This window comes from Crocuta crocuta, unplaced genomic scaffold, assembly GCF_008692635.1.
Source record: "Crocuta crocuta isolate KB4526 unplaced genomic scaffold, BGI_CrCroc_1.0 scaffold4, whole genome shotgun sequence".
Taxonomy (NCBI): Eukaryota; Metazoa; Chordata; class Mammalia; order Carnivora; family Hyaenidae; genus Crocuta; species Crocuta crocuta.
In genome coordinates, this window is record NW_027529996.1 from 2,707,985 (window position 1) to 2,726,091 (window position 18,107).

Here is an 18,107-nt window from a genome sequence, read left to right on the forward strand (position 1 = left end):
TCTGTGGAAACTGAAGGCAGAGTGGAGAAATGTCTTCATCAGAATAGGGCTCTGCTCATCAACCTGAAAAATGTTAATCATTCAAGCCCTTCATGTTAACAAAGCTGGTGTGTTTGCTGAGCTCATGCTAGGCGAGAGCAGACAGGGAGCTACTCTCAGTTCTCCGCCTGGAAGCCTGCAGTTTGGTTTGGTCAAACTGACCTCCTCTGGTCTCACGGAAGTCTCCACCCCCCTCTCAGCCTCCCTGCGGAGAAAGAGCAGTTCTTCCCCAAGTCAGCATTATACTAGAAGGAAGTGGGAAAGGAGGGACCACCCATACTAAACTGAGTGACTAGGCTAGAAATAAAGTCTTCCAAGTGTGTGCGGCCCCATCCTATCCTTGTCCACATAGTTGGGCAGGTTGCCATGGTTACTCCCCTTCCCGCATCCTTCTCCTGCCCTGGAAGGAAGCCCGCCACTCTGGGGCAAGCAAAAGCTGAACAAATTGCTTCCTGGTCTAAAAATGGAAGTTGCTTTTTTATTGAGGTAGAGTCTCCTGTCTACCTACCTCACCCTTTTCCTCTTCTAAACTTATTTTAATCTTACCACTTAATTGTCTAACTCTTAAGTAATTCTTACATCATCAAGGTAGCCAAACAGTAAGGCTTACGAAATTTCAGGAACATAGGAGCTAGCTGTTGGCTCAGTACTGAAAAAGCTTGGCAATTTTTCTCTGCTACCATAATCTATATGAGCTAACTGAGGTGAGTGACCTTTAACTGCCTTACACTAGTGAGAATTCTGAATGACTTGAGCAAGCAGAGTGGTCAGCTGTAAGCAAGTTACCAGAAGGCAGAATGAGGAAGCATGAGGGCTGTTGCTTAGATTTTTAGGTAACCGCAAAGTAAGGAAGCAGGTGGCATAGGAACTAACAGTCAGGGAAGAGAATTTTAAAACACTGTTCAACCTGGAAGAAGTTTGGGTGAGGGATATGTGGTTTAACAGTTTCTCTGAGTAAAAAGCTAAAGCTACCGTGTCTCTCTCTAGCAATGTGATGCAAAGAGTCTGTTACTTTGAAACAGACTTAGATCTCTACGTGATAGAGGAAACCCATAAGCTTTCATTTAAAAAGTAAAATTCATTGAGTCTTTCAAGATTGGACCTTAGTTACCTTGGTGTGTATTTCACAGCTAGAGAGAATTCCTCTAAGATAGTAGTTCTCAAAGTGTGGTCCCCACTTCAACATGGGCATCATCTGGGAGCTTGTTAGAAATGCAAATTCTTGGTCTCCATCCCAGATCCGCTGAGCCCAACTCTAGCAGTAGGTTTCATCAGGTGATATTTCAACCAGCCCTCTGCGTGATCTGAGTAACTCACAATTCATTAATTTTATAATTCAGTTGTTCAGTGGAAAGCATAACAAAGTATTTGGATTCCTGCAGTCATGGAAATAATAAGCAAAGCATTTAAACATAGCCCAGCTTAACCGAATCTTAGGACGCAAAAAGATGATAAAGGACAGACCTTGACATTTTTCCTACTCTCTCAATTATTGCTTTCTTGATCCTAGGAAAACCGATGTACTCCATAGTTTTATATTACCACCTCACCTCCAAATCCTTTCCCCACTTCTGGGTTTTTTTTAAGGGCATAGTTAATCTCCCTTTATTAGGAAACTGTCCCAGTTACTTCTTTTAAAAAAGATTCTAGTAAACTAGATCATTACCCTTGGACCAGATGGTTTTCCCTAACCCATAAAACTTTTTATTTTGTTTTTCATGCAATGTCCAGAGTGCAGATGAAGTCCTCTCCAAATTGGTAAATGAATCTACTGCACTTAGTTTTTATAGAGCTTTATGGTTTATAAAGTACCGTTCCATTCTCCCATTTAACTTTCACCTCAAATAACATAGAAAAAGATCTCCATTTCTTAGCTCAAATATGATCAGTACATATCAGCTTGTCCTAGGTCATATCTTTAAAGGGGAGAGCCAGGACTCAAGCAGGAGTCTTTATGATTTGAATCTTGATGAGTAAGTACCTAGTATGTTAATCATGTTGCTAGCCTGGCAATGGAAGAACTCCACGGGAGTGGAAATCTAGAAGAAAGTCTACATCACGTGAAGCAAAGAACATAGACTCTGGACCTGCATTGGAATGGCACCATTTCTCAGCCATGCTGTTCAATGTCGCTGACCCTTAGCTGCCTCACCCACCTTGCAGAACAGCCCTAAGAATAACAGATGTTAATCAGAGACCGATGTTTAGCAGAGATCACATCTTAGACTGAAAAATGCAAGGGTGTGATCTAAAATTAGAGAGTTGGAACTCTGGTTCCGAAGAGGTGGCACTTGGTTAGAGGGTAAGAGCTTGGATTATGAACGGTAAACGACCATGTCCACCGCTCGCTTTGCCACTTAAGAGATACAATGTCTGAGCTTCATTTTCTCCATCAGTAAAACAGGTTACCGCAATGTTAACGTTAGTGGTGAACCCATAAAAAAAATACTTTCTCAGAGCCATTGCTTCAGAAATACCCCTGCTCCAGAACCATAATTCTCTGTAAGACAACTAAGCTGATATTTGGAAAATGTTCTGGCTTTCATTTTTTGTGACCTGTAAGCAAGCTAAAATCTAGAGACGAATACATGTCCGCTGAAAATTAGAAGACCTTCTTTCTTGCACACCTTGAAACTATTAAATGTGAGGGTCAACAGGAGATTGTGGCAATGTTTCAGAGACCAGTATAGGCACACAAATATTAACTCCTAAGGTACCACTTGACCACTTGAAAGGCAGGACCTTTCAGACCATTCAGTCCTCCTGAGGTCTAGAGCTCAGCCATGCTCAGAGAACTGGAAAGTGATGTGTGGTTTCTATCCACTAAATGTGTCCATATTGGATAGAGCTGCCCTCCTTGTTCAAAACATTTCACACAAATGACCTCACTGATTTTTCATACTTTATGTGTCCTATTAGGGGCCCAAGGCCTGTTTTAATCTTCTGGAATATGTAACACAGATGCTAAAGTGCTTTTTATTATCATTTATCTCTTTTTCATGTGCTTGAACATTTCTCAGCGGGCTAGGACAGTTATATGAAGAATGCTGAGCTATATGAAGAATTGGGCTTTGGGGCACAATGTTAATCCAGATGAGAAACATATAATTGACCTCTAGATCAGAAGGTCAGAGTGGGAATGGCACACACAGTAGTTGCTCAAATGCTTTTTCTTTAAAAGAAAGTCTCAGATGTGCCTTAATTACATTAACACTGGGTGGTGGTGGTGGTGGTGGTATTTCCAGTTTTGTGTTTGGGTTTTTTTTTTTTTAACCTTTGCTTCTAAAGCTAAACATCTTAATTGCAATCCTATTTTTGAAGTACAAAACAAATATGTAACTGATAGGATAGGCTCTTCTCTGCACAGCTGGTTGATGATGAGATTTCATACCAATTTCTGCTTGGACCGAGATACAGCTATAACTGAAGATTTTTAGAAACATTCACAGACTTGACCTGAAAAGGTCATTTTATTCAGTGTCCAGGCTGCCTTCTGAAGGGTACCCTGATGCACAGATGCTTGATTAACTGCCTGCTAACTTGCTCTTTGGGATTTCTGATTTATTTAGCTTGTCTAACTTTCTCAGTGACTAAAAGTTGGCTGTCATTGAAAGTTCGATGATAATATTTACCCAACACCTGCTAGCACACACATAAATGCCAACAGTGGCTGCCTGTAAGAAATTTAGGGAAAAAATGGCATCTACTCAACTAACCTATGGCTTTATTACAATTAAGTGACACAAGTAGGACCCAGAGAAAGAAAAGGCCACCCGTGTGATAATGGACTTGGCTTTTAAAGGAATGGTAGAAGTCAGATAGAAAAAAAAGCATTTTCGACAGAAGCACGTGAACAAATTGTGCAGGTGTTATGTCCAGAGATACAGACTGGCCAGTGTGACCAAGAGAAAGTACAGATGGCAGACAGGGAACTGATGGATTAGGAAAGGAGAGATAGATTGTGCTGAGACATAGATATAAGGACAAGAACTTAACTCTGTATTTGTTATGCACTAGATCTCGTTAAATCAGGAAAAGAAAATGCTGACTCAGATGAAGTAACCTAGCTATGTTGGCGGAATGAATTTGCAGAGATTGTTTAGCAGCTAAAGAAAAGCCTATATTTCACGAAAAATCAGCAAAGTAGAGAAAAGTTCGCCAAATTGAATATTAAGGAGCAAATGGAAGATATATATTACCCCTGATGTTTTAAGTGCACTGCTCTTAATCAGACTATATGGGGCCTCAAAAATTAGGAGCTGACCTCAGAATTTCATTGAGTTGGGGAAAGAATTCTACATGAATCAGAGGGCAACAGTAGGTCGCGGCAAGTGTATAAAAGTGGTCTGCCGGTGAGAGGTCAGGGAAGACTCCCCTAAGGCAACACACCTTGAGTGGATTTTGAATGACAGGCAGAAATTCACACAGGTGAAGGCAGTAAGTATTACAGGTGAAGAAGGCAACACAGGAAGGCACAGTGTGTGTGTGTGTGTGTGTGTGTGTGTGCACGCGCACGCCTCTCTGTCCAGGGCAAATGGAAAGGATTAGCCTCTTCAAGGAACAAGTCTCTGTCTCTGTCTCTCTAAATATAGATAGATGATAGATAGATAGATAGATAGATAGATAGATAGATAGATGATAGATAGACAGACCTGATTAGTACAAAATCAGGAAGGCCATGACGTCTAATAACGGATTACCACAAGAATTCAGCCATAAAAGTAGGTCAGTTACAACTAGTCCCTTACAACGTAGATTCTCACGGGACCCTTTTGAGAAAGTGAAGGAAAAATTCATTCCACAAAGAGTTTCTTTACTTCAAGTATTCTAAATCTATTAAAAAGTACCTATGTTATGTGTATAGAAAATAGCAAAATAACACTGCAGTATGAGTTGGCTAATTGTGAGGGAAAAGATACGTGATATAAGGAAGTATAGCTTTTTTGGAAACGGGAACTTGGGGTGGTGATGAGGCAAGAGTAAGGAGAAATACTGAAAATAATTTTAAAAAATTTTTGATGGGGAGGGTGGAGGCGTATGGACATAAAGGGTAGTTATAGAAAATAGAGGGCCGAAAGTTTGCCTGATTCGGTAGACATGTGAACAGTCCAAGATAAATCTTATCTTCATTCTAAACTATAGATGCTACTGTCAATGGATCTGGTAGGTAAATCCAAGTACCAAATGAGTTCTGTAGCTCTGTTTCCAGAGAGTATACAGAGATACAAATGTCACCTTTCTATATGAGAACTGTTTAATAGAAACAATGGAGGAAACTGTGTTTTGTTTTAGGATTTAGACCCTTACACTTCATGCAGCCAACAGTTGCTTAAGGGCACACCATTTGCACCAATTATAAAGTCCAGTTTTTTTAAAGACTGACATTGACCAGGTGCTATCAGATACTCCCTTTACAGTGCTCTTGTAACCAGACTCTGCCACTTAAATAACCAAAGCTATTTTGGGGGGTGACTCTGGTTATATTTTCATAATATTGCTTCATTAAATTTGTAATTCAGTAGTTTTGCCTGCTCTGAAAGTGACACCATTGTACTCAGAAAATCTGATAATTAGGAGTTTGATTCTAGAATACAGAGGCTCATGTCATTCCTGAATTGCTTGCTTTTCTGAATGGCAAAGCTGAATGCCAAGTGAGCGTAGCATTTCTTTCTGGTGTTGATGAAAATAATGTGGATTCAGAAATTTGGATAACTTTTCAGGAAACATTGCTGACATTCATTTTTTTTTTTAAGTTTACTTATTTATTTGAGAGAGAGAGAGCACGAGAGAGACAGAGAAAGAGTGAAAGTTTGCATATACGAGCAGGGGAGGGGCAGAGAGAGGAGAGAGAATCCCAAGCAGGCTCTGCTGTGCTGTCAACCCCTGACTTGGGGCTTGAACCCATGAACTGTGAGATCATGACCTGAACTGAAATCAAGAGTCAGATGTTTAATGGACTGAGCCACCTAGGCACTCCCTGACCTTCTTTAATAACCTAGTGTATCCAAGATTCTTTCCTCCCACTGTCTCCATCACACAGATGCTCTTCCGGATTGTAATATGGTTATAGGAGACTCAAACATTGAGTGTAAATACCCTCCATCTACTAGTGGTTTAAGAAAATGTCATAATTTTAAAACTGTCTGTTGAAGAGGACAATTAAACCCTTAAGACAAAATTTGCATCTTTCCATGGTTGATATAAATAAGAAAGCAATTTATATGGGATTCCTTGGAGTAGAACTAATTTTGCTCTTTTTAAACATTATTAATGGCAATGGGACTTTCTACCTTCATCAGAAGCATTTCCTCTAAAAACCTTAGCACCAGATAGAGAGCAAACTGCGGATTGATGGACAGAAGGGGGTGGGGATGAGCCAAATGGGTGGTGGATAATAAGGAGGGCACTTGTCCTACTGAGCACTCGGTATTATATGTAAGTGATGGATCCCTAAATTCTACTCTGGAAAGCAATATTACACTATATGTTCAATAACTAGAATTTAAAGAAAAATTTGAAGAATAAAAATAAATAGATTAGCACCAGCTGTTTACTAATCCTTGCTTGATTTCACTCCCCTGCCTATATTGTAAGCCCCTTGAGAACAGAGACACAGCTGTTTCATCAGTATCTGTATAGCACAGCACAGCGCTTGACACCCAGTAGGTATTCAGTAATCAATAACCAGATGGCCAGGTGAACGAATGGCAAGGTCCTCTCATTTGCGATATTGATAGTAAATTATTAAAGAGTAAACAAAATGAGAAACTTCAGCTTGCCTTCTCATCTATTGGTATAAGTAAAACAGTTCTGTGTCTTTTTTTTTTTTTCAATTTTAAGATTATTTGTAATGAGCAGCATCCATATGTTCCTCTAGTTTATATCTGCTCAGGGCCTGAGAAAGGCAGGCAAGCTGTTACTGAAATTCTCCAGATGGTGTGGTCTTTTCAAGTCCTTGGGTTAACTTCTACCAATGGAGTATTCATCATGTCTCATTATGGATCTGACCCAATGGGTGTAATCACCTGGCCAGTAGTTATTGTAGTGGTGAATAGCTTTCAACCTGATAACTTCACCCAAGGACAGCTTCTTATTCTCCTTCTGTTTCTTCTTTTTAAGATAGCCATGAAACTATTTCCTAAAAAAAAAAACTAATAAAACTTGAGAAAATAGATGAAACGTTTGGCTCAGTGCTGGATAATTAACATTATCCCTTTGACTTACACAATTCCTGCCAAAATCAAAAGAAACTGAGTTTTTTAATTAGCATATGCTGCTGTAATGTAGGTAAAGATGTGATGTCCATTAGGCTCTTTAAAATGCTTAAATTGGGTTGCCAATTAGTTGCTGTTGCATGGACCCTACTGGGTCCAAGGAAAACCTGTCTAAAAACCAACAATAGACCATATACTGATCAAGTTTTAAAATCCCATCATAAAGGAGTTTTTTTAAACCCTAGAGACTATTTGATTCAAAACTTACTGTTCACTTTTTAATGCATCGGGAATTTTTCTCGATAACTTTGTATAACTGAGTATCAATGAATGACGTCCAAGTCAATAGTGGTGGGCAGGATGCTATATGCTTCAGACGTGTGCATGTTCACTTTGTAGTTTCTCTTAGCTTTTGAGTTTAATTTCATGTGACTTCTAGTGAGCACTCATGATTCTATCTCTAGCCTGAGGTAGACTCTAGATTTATCTACACTATAAATATTGCTATCTGACAAATTAGCTCGTCTCTAAGGAATTTCATTTTAAAAATGCACTAAGGCACGTGTCACCTTGATTTCACTATTCTAAATGAATGAGAAGCAATCTGTTTCTCATTCTACTTGCCCCTTCTTAACCAGCATTTCCTTAGTATTGACCTTTCTAGGCTTCTCAAGTTATGTGGTACACATATATAAAATGAGAAAATGTCATATATTCTGCTTCAAACCAGGAGCTCTAATGATGTGACTGTGAGTCAATAGCTGCCTTTTATAAAGGATATTCCTTAGGTGCTCACATTTCAAAATACCCATTCACTTATATAAGCTTTTAACAAACTGACATTATGGGAATTCTATTTTTAGGATAAAATAGATCTTAGAATGAAGGCTGTAAGACAAAATGGCCTATGATTCTTTTTTTAAAAGCCACCTTTAGGAGATTTGGTTTATTTGAAGTTTGAGGGTCACTGTGCATGATAGCTTGGCAAGATGGGATAACCTTGGATCTGACATTTGAGACTGTTAGACCTTAACCTTTCAATTAAAAGGCTTTGTTTCCAAAATAGTAGCCAAGTATGTAAATGAAGAAAAAAAAAAACCCCGGCAGTGTTGAATCACTCAATGTGGCAAGTTCATGTAGCGATCACACTACAAAGCTGGGTCACTCTTTAATGCCATGACTCCATATCCAGATTTGTCACCTCCCGAACCTCCATACCGTTGCTCTAAGCCTCAAAGTCTTTCCAGTACCGTCTAGACAAAATACATTCCTGAAAATTCATTCTACTCCAGTTTGACCCACCTTTCAACCTTTTCCCCTCCTATCAGCCGGCGAGGGTCCTGTATTCTAATGAACCTGACCTAAATATCCTTTGCTCACTGCTACCAATTTCTCTTTCCTGAAAGTGTTTTCTGGATCATTCACATTCCCCCAATCTGAAGAACCAGTTTAATTCCTTTTCTTGTATAATTCTAAAACAAAAGAAGTTGAGAGTATATATATTGAGAGCATAAACTCGTGGGGCTTTTTGTAGGTTCACTGACTTTTTTTTAATGTTTATTTTCGAGAGAGAGAGAAATAGAGCATGCTGGTGGGGGAGGGTTAGAGAGAGGGAGATGGAGGATCTGGAGTGGGCTCTGCCTGTTGACAGCAGAGCGCCCCATGCTGGGCTCGAACTCTTGAACTGGTGAGATCATGACCTGAGCCACCCAGGTGCCCTGTTACTTTTGCACTTCACCTTCTCCCCTATCAAGTAGGGATGATGATCCTTCCCCCATAGCACTAAACAAGAGAGTCTTAGCATCACAGCTGGCATATAATAAACATCCAATAAACTTAACTTATAAAAATATGGCATTATACCTTCTGTGTCTCTAAGAAACCTGTATAAGCCGCCACTGATCCAGTCCTTTCTATCCACTCTGCTCTCTCTTTTCCAGGACACTTATCACCTTCTAAAAGACTATAATCCATTTATGTGTTTCCCTGCTAGAGGGTAAAGAATAGATTCTTATTTTGCTCACTGACATATCCCAAGCTCTAGAAGAGTACCTGGCACATGGTATGAAGCATAGATTTATTACATGAATTAGCCTGCACTCAGGGGTAAACTTTGTTTTCTGTCTCTGAACTGCAGTGGTTTTGAGCAGAGATAGTTACCAAACCCCATATGCTCTGAACAAACAAACGAAAGAATAATAATTAAAAAAAAAAATTAAAGCTGTCAGTATTTGAAAGCTTTTATATTCCTTTTAAGGTAATTTTTTAAACCTTTTAAGGATATTTCTTAAATGGAGGTGCAAATGTAGAATGAAACTTTGGGTAGAAAATCTCAACACTGGAGAGATTGACCCTCAGAAAGAAATTTTAATCACATCCATTTCTAATAATTAGCCCTAAGAGTAGAACTTTCTACTAAGGAAACTTAGTCCCTTAATGTTTCTCTTACTATATTCTTTGGTGAAACTCATTATCTACATGCTTCTATAGATCATTAAGGAGTACATCCTAGATTTTTAAAAAAATAAAATTATAGCTATAAACATTCCTAATTTCAGCTTTTGCCATACTAGAAGGGATCTATGGGGAATAGAAGGGCTTGATCATTAGTTTTTTGGGGATTTGTTTTAACCTCCTTGTCTACAATATTGAGTCTTTTTAATAAAGATTGGATTAGGAACTTAATAGTGGCTTACATAGAAGACTTGTCTTTGCATAGGGCTATAGAGTTCAGCTAAGGAAACGAATGATCTAATTACATTCTGTGATGCTAAAAAATACCTACATTATAAGACTAGAAAATAGCAGATTCCACCATACATCTGTCTAAACTTCAAGGACTAGCTCAAGTTACATTTATTTAATGACCATAATAGGGATCATAAAGAGAGGTTACACATGGAACACTTATCTAATCACCTATATCCAGCCCATGTTTTCCATAAGTATTTAAGTGTCAATTACTTAGCAGGCACAGAATTTTGCAACAGGTCATTACTAGTTCAGAGACTAGACAAGATTGCTCTAAAAGTTAATGAAACATGTTGCTTAAATAGTACATTTCTTATGAACCAGGAAAACTCCCTTTATAGTGAGTCATTGATGTTGACATTCCTGTGTAGGCTAACCAGAAACCTTTTTGTAGTTCAATAAAGATATGAATATATCATAATGGGCCAGGAGGTCTCAGCAGAAGCTCAGCAAAGTGGCACATGATAAGCAGCAATCGCTACAAGTTCATCTTATGCTAAACTATAGACCCACATGGCACCATCATGTTTTATTGTCTTCAAAAAAGCCAGTGGGGATGGTATGCATTTAAGAGGCCAGGAAGAAGGATGAACTCTCATTCCATCTGCTTATTCTGGGAAAGGCCCCTGTGGTAAGTCAGTTTTTGTTTTTTTGTTTTTTTGGGTTTTGTTTTTGTTTTTGTTTTTGTTTTTTACCAACTTCTTGTTTTTAAAGCAAAGGCCTACCCATTAAGATACATGTGTCGCTGAGTGCTAGGCAGGTTTATAAGTAATAACTTAATGCAAAGGAAAAATACTTGACACAATTTTGAGCCAAAGCTCTGATAAATAGAAAACATAGTATACTTCAAAAATTTTAGCACAACTGTTAAGCAATTGTAATCTCGTTATTAACTTAAAGCATTTATATTTAACATGGAAGCAGTAAAGGGTTACCCAGCATTAGATTCACACAAAAGCTGTCTGCAGCTGGAGATGATTTTGAATAACAGATTTTAAAGGGCACAGACATAGATCCAATAAATGAGTCTTTATAGTCTAGAAAACCAACGGAACTAGATTGTTGTAGTATATAACTTTATCATTTTAAATAAGTTAAGCCCTTTTGGGGAAGTAGCAATTCCTTTGGATTAATGATTTGTTTAGTTAGTTCATTTATTTCCTTTTAAAATATCCACATTGAGTTGTTTATCAGACTAGCAGTATAGGTTTATAAGAAGCAGCATATTACATTTACTATTACTTCACAAAAATATAAAGTTAAGACACTAATTATTTTTTTCAATCTTGTAGAATCATAACTAGATCAAAAGTAAAACAGGAGTGCCTGAGTGGCTCAGCCGGCTAAGCGTCAGACTTCGGCTCAGGTCATGTTCTCATGACCCATGCGTTCGAGGCCTGCATTGGGCTCTGTGCTGACAGCTCAGAGCCTGGAGCCTGCTTTGTCTCTGTCTCTTTCTGCCCCTCCCTGGCTTGTGCTCTGTCTCTCTCTCTCTCAAAAAAATAACTAAACATTAAAAAAATTAAAAATATGAAAATATATATTCTTAACCAAGAGGGTTAGCAGGGCCACCATCATTCTTAGAAATGAAGCTCAGTGCCCTGTTGGCTGTGGCTATCTTGCCCAGCTAGAGAGGAGCATATCAGATGTGGAAGTGTGAGCCAATGGCAAGTCTCTCCTGGAAGGTTAATGCCAACTCTAAGGGGAGATTGGACACTAAAACAAAGGACATATTCTACTGACAAGACCACCTAGAACCAAGAGATAATATATTAAGTTAAGATAAACTGATCTTGTGTTGTGTCTACATAACTAGAAGGGCTTTTTTTTTTTCATGGTTTTGGTCTCTGTATAGACACAGAAAAAGAAGTTCTGCCTTTCCGTATACAATTACTACACACACTGCAGTTTTACTCCTCTGTGCTGATGTTATAAGGCGGCTGGAGTCTCTCTCCTTTAAACCCTTCAAAACACAGCTTGTCTCTGAAACATGAGTTGCAGAAAGGTATAGAAACACTCAAGCAATGGCTTTGAGGATTATATAAATGTGGGTCTCTGCCTGGAAAGGAAAACCACATTGGGATTTAATATAATTCAGCCAGGCTATTAAAGAAGAAACCAAATATCAGGCAGTGTTTCTTGTACCAGTTTCTGGAAGAGGAAAAGTTTAAGATTACCTGCTTGCTTTTAAAGTGCTCTGCAGTAGTATAGCATAAAGTAATTCTACTAGTGTATGTGGCTCTTCGTTCTTACTTATGTTTAAAATGCAGATGATCCTAAGTAACACGCTTTCTTTAACCCTTCTAACATCCAACATAGACTTTCAAGATGACTGTTGTAATGGACTGGAGTAGAAAGTGGACTGTGTGTAACAATTAAGATTTATATGTATCATAGGTGAAGGTATCATAGGTGAAGGGTCCAAACGAATATACTATTGTATCCTAAAGTCCACATGCTAGGTATGCTGCACATCCACTTTGACTTAATTCAGAATTATTTCATATAGGAACAAGAAAGCACAACTTGATACTGTGTGTTCGAGGATACAAAGTTAAGATTCATTTATATGATTTAGTTTAAAGTGAGCATGGAATAAGAAAGAGGAGTTTGTTGGGTAGCTACCCTAACTTGGGAAGAATAGGCATGAAAAGAATGAAATATTTGCTGGTCAGTTTTGGTTGAGTATATATATCTGAGGAAAGACTGTTGGAAAAAGTATGAATAGTGTCAGTGTATTGGCTTAGGAATCAAATGGTACAGTGACAGTCCTTTACCCTCACCCTGCTTCATTAGCTTTTTGACTACCTTTTCCTGCAAGGGTCAAGCATAATATCCTCTATACATTTAAATGCCAAATTGAAAGTAAAAGCCATAGATTGGCTATGCTTTTGTACCAGTTCCATACTGCTTCTCTTTAAATCACTGCCCCACAGGCCCTGCAATAGAAAATTTCTAGAGGCTTCCATGTTAGTGTTATTTTTTTTTAATTTAAAACCCTAAAATCGTTCATGTAAACTCTTCATTCTTTAGAACACTCTCTTACCTTGCGTTTAGGATGAGAGGAAAGCAGAATGAAATACTGTGTAATAGTACACAATAGAGTTCTTCTCAATTCAGATTTTAAAACTGACTCCATTTGCCCATTCCAGTAATCTATCAACACTTCAGCTTTTAAAAACCTTATTCCTTCCACATGCATTTTTTGGCATACATTCTGGTTACTATCACTTCTTAACTAGAAAAAGCAAACTGTGCAAGGGCCCCTGCTGTCATTGTCACTGAGTGTAGCGCCCCTGCCTTATGACTGCGCCTTGGTGCAGGCTACTCTGCCACCACTACAATATGCTGGGTTTTCTCCACTAACGTGAGCTCTCAGTGACTGAAGCAGGTGCTGCCATGACTGGCGCTGCAGGAGTGTTTCAGTGTGAGCGGCTGAGGGAAGTGCTCAGCAGAATTCCACCACATCCCACATAGTGCTCTCTGCATGCCCACTGGCCACTGGACCAGTGAGGCTGCCCAAAGCACGGAAGTATCTTCTTGACTGGCTTAGATGGGAACCCTTACATTTCAGCCCAGGTCTTTAGTGTAAACTTCTTACTGAATAGCCATTCCTCAGGCATTAAGAGTTTACCCTACATTCCAACCGCCTGCACACACATCTGCCCCATGTTGACCACTTCAGTCCATTGGCCATTTCCCAGAAATGTCTTGGCTTGCTATACAAATTTACCCACCAGATTGCCAGTTACGTTTGAGACTAAAGTGCAAGGCGTATGGCCCTTCCACCCCACAGAAAGCCATATTATTCTCTCTCCCAAAACAATGAATTCCTAATAGCCTTTCCTCAGAATTAATGGGAATCACTCATAGCTGATTCCATAGATGACTTGTTATCTTTCTTATAGAAAAAGCAGCAGCTAATAAGGCGGTTCATGATGGTGCTTAGTATTATAAACTTGATCAAGGATGCAGTCATCACCTTGCCAATCTCTCCTCCCCACATGGCTCTTGAGGTATAAGCACAAATGGAACAGTAGAAGATAAGGAAATAAATACCAAATCATTAGAGGAATCAGGGCCCAGTAACCTCCATATGGAGAGCTCTGATAAATCTGGGTTGAAGTACACTGTTCACTAGACCAGAAACCCTTCACTCTCTTTTCCATGTCCAGGTGTGTCTGCTACATTGCATTGCCCAGCTCACCCGAGATATATAAGCACACGTACCATGGCTAGTTGAGCCACATCCAGATAGTCACTAGTATCAGAGGTACCATGGCAGAGCATAACCCAAATGATCCAATGCCACCAATGTAAATTAATGACAGAAACATGATCTTCAAACCTCCAAAGTTTCAGTGTTACTTCCTTCCCTCTGTAGAAGTGAGTGAAACGATAAAGTCGGATTCCCGTTTTTCTTCTCTGTTTGGTCTAAACTAGAGGAGGTCATGTTCAGGAACTAGTGTGGAATGATTAGCTGGGATGTTAAAGTTGAGATGGGCATACACTCTAATGTCAATTAATCCAATTCCAATCTTCATTTGTCCATGTGCCCAAGAATTCCACATGGTCAAAAGGCCACAGGGATACTCAACACTACATTCTTTCTGAGAGTCTCAATAAGTGTAAAGGAAAGTTCTAGACTCAGTGATAGTTCAATGGCCAGCTTTTCCAAAGGCAAGAGTATCTTGATTATGAATTTACATTTTCTTCTTTGTCTAACTCTGGAGAGTTAAGCATTCAAACTGAAGAGTCATTGTGCTGAAACAACTGAGTAATATGATTGTAAAGTTGAGCATAAACTTGATACTTCAGTTCAACTTGTGAACAATTTTAGACATTCCTAGTCTAGAAAATGGCCCTCATCTGGGTAGCATGAAGCTCTGTTTTAAGCTTAAACTCTCCTAAACACTATTTTGATGACTAGTTTTTAGGCTCTAGTAGAAGATATTCCTAATAAAAACTTATTTTAAAAACAAAAAGGGTGTGGTGGGTACAAAACTTAGGAGAGGTCATAATGAGTCAAAAATATTGAAAGTCTCCAACTTAAGAAGTCAAACTTCCTATCATGATTTTTTAAAAAAAGAAAAACATGAAAAGGCCACACATTGAATAGTAGACAATGTACTGAAATAAATCTGAATCCTTTGATCTGTGAGTTGCATCTCAAACCTTGCCAAATACTTTCTTCCAAGCAGCCAAGTTAACATTAATAAGCCAGTTTGACCAAAGAGGACTCCAGCTACGTAGGTTAAAAAAAAAAAAAAAAAAAAAAAAAAAACAAAAGAAAAGAAAAAAGAATACAATAGTAATGTATAATTAGATCACATAGAATCCTTTTTTGTTTTTGGTTCAGAAAACATATATGAAATCCTATGTTCAAAACTATTCTGCTAAGCTGTCTTCCTGTTCTTTACTTGATATATCTACTAAATGGAAAGTATTTTTGGTTCAATCTGTGTGTAATGAGTTTTGGACAGTCTTAAAAAATACTTAAACAATACCTGACACATACAATCTCTAGGAATAGGACAGTACAGCCTCACGTTAGGATCTAGATTTCTCCTGGTACCAGCTCTATCCCAACCAGCTGTTTAACAATAGACGAGTTATACATTCTCTCTTGACCTCAGTTCCCTAATCTTTAATAATAGAAGGGTGTGACCAAATTATTCCCTAGGTTTCTTCCAGCTCAAAACTAACCACATGGTATTTCTTTAAGGAGACATAGGGTCATGGATGTAGATGATTGGAAATCAAGCTTGTCAGTACATTAGAATTATCTGGGAATCTTTAAAATATATTGGGGCCTGTGTCTCCTTCCCCAGAGATTTGGATTTAATCAATCTGGGAACAGTTTGGACATCTTTTTAAGAGCTCCCCAGTAAACATTCCCCAGGTGATGGGAGGTAGACCTTCTAAACTGCTTTTGGTGATGATGTAGGTTTGGATTTGACTCAGCATCTCTGGGTGACACAAAGTAGGTTCAAAACTCAGAGTTGAACAAGGGTGAGCCTCCCACTGACATACTCTCTCACCTTTTCACCTAAGCCTTGATAATGAGACTACTACATCCCTCTAATGTGTGCACGTGCTAGCTGTGTACTTGTTCCTAGTTCTACAGTTGTGTAAGCATTCGCTGTAGAAAAGCAATGCTGGGTACAACTTAAGATTATGCAGGACATAGTCTGTAAGATGTAGCGTTGATTTAAGTATGGCCACCATTTGCTAATGGTGCTTTCTGTATGTTGGCACGGAGATGTCTACATAAGTTCTTACTGATTTCTTGTAACAAATCTGCAAGCAATATTCCCATCTTATATAAGGGAGTATTCGATAAGTTGCCTCAAGCCACAGGGCCAGAAATGGTGAAAGTGTCTAAGACCCACAAGTTTGAAAGCAGCTATGCCATCACACCTCTACCCAAAATTAACTGTATGGGGAACTCTTGGCCTGACTTGGCTCCAAAGAAAGGGAAAGGCTTCTCGCTTCAGTACTCTATGTCTTACATACAGCATCCTTCCCAAGGGTTAAAAGCAATGAAAAAATGGTCTTGGTAAATGCCTAACTCGTGTATATTTCCTTGACTCAAGTGTGTTTGGTTACTGAGGCCTCTATAGCAGCGTCAGCACTTACAAGAAGATCTTCTAACAACTCCTTTTCACTATCCATCAACATAGTCTCATTTCCCCAATTACGCAAGCTGCAAAAATCTTAGCATCTATTATACTAGGCCTTTGCAGAGCAAAGTAAGCCTTCCTAAAAGCATAGGCATCCAAGCAGTTAAAGGAGAAAGGCTTGACATCAGGTTTCAGAAACAGCCTGTCTTTGCTGTATCATTCTGGCAACATACCTTATTCTCAAAAGGCTACTTTGAAAATAATGATGGAGGCAGCTTGCTGCCCTCTTGGACCCCGAGATCTGCCTTAGAGGTTAATATTTCACAGGTGCTAATTCAGTACCTCAGCTGAGACAGGCATAAAGTTCCAAAGGACAGGAGCTCATATTTTCTGACAAGTACAAAGTACTGGACACTCTAGCAAAGATGTTTATGTTGTTTTGTTCTGGACTCTTCTTAACTCTGTTTCCTGTGTCTATTTTATGTTACTGTTTCTGAAAAATTAACTGTTAAAGTCAGTGGGATTATTGGGGCGCCTGGGTGGCTTAGTCGGTTAAGCGTACGACTTTCGCNAATCAGTATGATTTAAAAAAAAGAAAGAAGAGCAACCGGCATCTATAGTAGAAAAGATAACATAGACCATGTTTCATTTTGAGCCTAGCAACTTACTAGGGACTGATTTTGTTTTACTGAGTCCATTAACTTACCCATAAAATAGACACATTGTTATTATTCTTATTTCACAGAGCTGTCAGGATAAATGTTTCAAGGGTATGGTAGGTTAAATGTTTGTCCCATCCTCTGTATCACTGAAAACAGATTCTCGACCATTTGTGGAATGGGGCTACCATTGGGTAGGTCCTTAAGTTACTCCTTTTACCAGCGTTTTGAGACCCACCCAAGCAAATTTCTCCCTGTCCTGTATAATTAGGGTAAGATCACCTGGCACACTTGTATCAGGATATTGCGGAGAACCCTGGAATCGTTAAGCAGTATCATTGCCGATCGCCATGCAGGCCCAATGATGGAAAGGGTAAACGAGAATAAGGAGGCACCAGCCAGACTTCTCCCTACACAAATCTGTCCTTGTATTGGACACCCCAGGGTTCTACATTCTTGCTGTCTTGCATGAATCACTGGAAGAGCTAAACAAACTAGCAGATTTTTTTCTTGTGCAAGGGATATACTTGCCATAAGATGACTCAGGCAGTCTTCTGGTGTACATTTCTCAGAGCTTTCTCAGAAACTGAAAAAGATGTTGCAAGCCCCACAATCTCTCCTAGTCATGTGATTCTTGTGCCATGGAAAGGGGAAGTTCCTGCATTCTCTCTGGGGGGTTGGTGTTAAGTCCAGAATCCAAGTTATAGAGCTAAAATGGAAGCTCATTTTCTTGACTTAGTATAAGTTTCTTTTACGACTTTCTATTCTTTATTAGACCTTAACAAGTATTGAAGAATATATAATAGCTTTAGATCGCTCTC